Source organism: Tachyglossus aculeatus, chromosome 2 (assembly GCF_015852505.1).
Source record: "Tachyglossus aculeatus isolate mTacAcu1 chromosome 2, mTacAcu1.pri, whole genome shotgun sequence".
Lineage (NCBI taxonomy): Eukaryota > Metazoa > Chordata > Mammalia > Monotremata > Tachyglossidae > Tachyglossus > Tachyglossus aculeatus.
This window is the reverse complement of record NC_052067.1, coordinates 56,070,018-56,072,162: the sequence shown is the minus strand read 5'-3', so window position 1 is coordinate 56,072,162 and position 2,145 is coordinate 56,070,018. Positions and strand designations below refer to the sequence as shown.

General features: G+C 51.2%; 1 non-coding gene across 1 annotated transcript; it reads right to left on the bottom strand.

Moving 5' to 3' along the window:
* Positions 1 to 433: 433 nt before the first annotated feature.
* LOC119924879 lies at positions 434 to 571 on the bottom strand. Its single transcript, XR_005449559.1, has one exon. It is a non-coding gene; the product is annotated as a small nucleolar RNA SNORA7 (small nucleolar RNA).
* Positions 572 to 2,145: the final 1,574 nt, after the last annotated feature.

Below are 2,145 nucleotides of genomic sequence, written 5' to 3'. Positions count from 1 at the left end.
TGGGACAGGGGCTGTGTTCAATCTGACTGCCTTGTATCTATCCCAGCACTTGGCCCATGGTAACTGCTTTATATATCCCACTATTATCATTACTACTACTATTAAAATACAACAGTGTTAGTAGATATTTTCTGCCCACCAAGAGTTTACAGACTAGAGGGAGAGACAGAAATGAATATAAATAAACGGCAGCTACCCTGACACTCGTCTTGCCTTATGCCGTCCAGTCTTCTCCGACCCACGGCGACGCCACGGACACATCTCTTCCCAGAACGCCCCACCTCCCTCGGCAGTCATTCTGGTAGCGTATCTGTAGAGTCTTCTTGGTAAAAATACGGAAGCGGTTTGCCGTCGCCTCCTTCTGAGTGGGAAACTTGAGTCTCCGCCCTCGACCCTTTCCTGTGATGCTGCTGCCAAGCGCATGTGAGTTTTGACTTGTAGCAGATTGCCTTCCGTTCGCTAGCCACTGGCCAAGCTAGGAATGGAATGGACAGGCCTCTGCTTGACTCTCCCTCCAGGGGTCAAGACTGGTAGAGTACTGGAAACTCTCCAGGTGTGACCCTGAGAAGGGATCCTAGCACTTAGCAAGCGTGTAATATCACAATTACTGTGATTACTATTAGAAAAATGGAGAGGGGAAGGCAGAAACCCAGAGAGTTTGAGGGTCACCCTTAAGATCACCCAGACAGTCACAGGTTCATTCTCAGGCTCCTTCGCGGGCTCCTCCTCCATCTCCTACCCTGTCACTGTGGGGGTCCCTTACGGTTCAGTTCTGGGTCCCCTTCTAGTCTCCATCTACACACGCTCCCCTGGAGAACTCATTCACTCCCATGATTTCAACTAGCGCCTCTATGCTGACGATACCCAAACCTCTATCTCCGGCCCTAATTTCTTCCCCTCTCTCCAATCTCCCATCTCCTCCCGCCTTCAGGACATCTCTACTTGGATGTCCTCCTGTCACCTAAACCTGGCATGTCCAAACCAGAGCTCCCTATCTTCCCACCCAAATCCCGGCCTTCCTATCACCAGAGACAGCACCACCACCCTTCCTCACTCACAAGCCCGCCACCTTGACATCATCCTCGACTCCTCTCCGTCATTCGACCCGCATACCCGATCCCTCGCTAAATCCTGTCAGTCTGTCCTTCGCAACTTCGCTAAAACCCACCCTTTCCCCTCTCCATTCAAGTTAATACCTTCGCTCATCTTATCCTACCTGGATTCCTGCATCAGCCTCCTTGCTGCCCTCCCAGCCTCTGGTCTCCCTCCACCTCCAGTTCATACATGTTCTGCTGCATGGATCATTTTTCTACAGAAACATTCAGAACACGTCACCCAGCTCCTCAAAAAACCCCAGGGGTTGCCCATCCACCTCTGTAACAAACTAAAATTGCTCTCCATCTGCTTCAAAGTGCTCCACCACCTCATCTGACCCTACCTTACCTCACTTGTCCCCTTCTACAACCCAGCCCCTACACTTCAGTCCTCCAACGCTAACCTTCCTCACTGTTCCTTCATTTCACCCATCTCGCTTCCACCCCCTAGCCCACGTCCCACCTCCAGCCCGGCCCGGCCCACCCTCCCTCCTCAAATCCAACAGAAGATTCTTCTCCCACTACTTCAAAGCCTGATTGAAGGCACACCTCCTCCAAAAGGCCTTCCCAGACTAAGCCCCACTTTTCCTCATGTCCTACTCCCTTCCATGTGGACCCGACTTGCTCCCCTTGCTCTTCCCCCCCATCCAGCCCTACAGCACTTGTGTACATATCATTTTATTTATTTTTATTGATGTCTGTCTCCCCTCCTCTAACCTATATGCTCATTGTGGGCAGGGATCGTGACTGTTTATTGTTGTAGTGTACTCTCCCAAGCACTTAGTACAGTGGTCTATGCACAGTAAGTGCTCAGTAAATATAATTGAGTGAATGAACTTTAGCTGCTCAAACATGACTGACTCACAGACACCCTCCAGTCTGAGCCACTGCCCACCCTCACCCTGTGCTGCCCCCTCCCTGGTTCTTGGGCCTAGAGGATCCTGCCTACTACACTCCCCCAGCCCAGCTGATTCATTCATTCAATCATATTTATTGAGCGCTTACTGCGTGCAGATCACTGTACTAGCTGCTAGGGTCAGGGAGACATCAC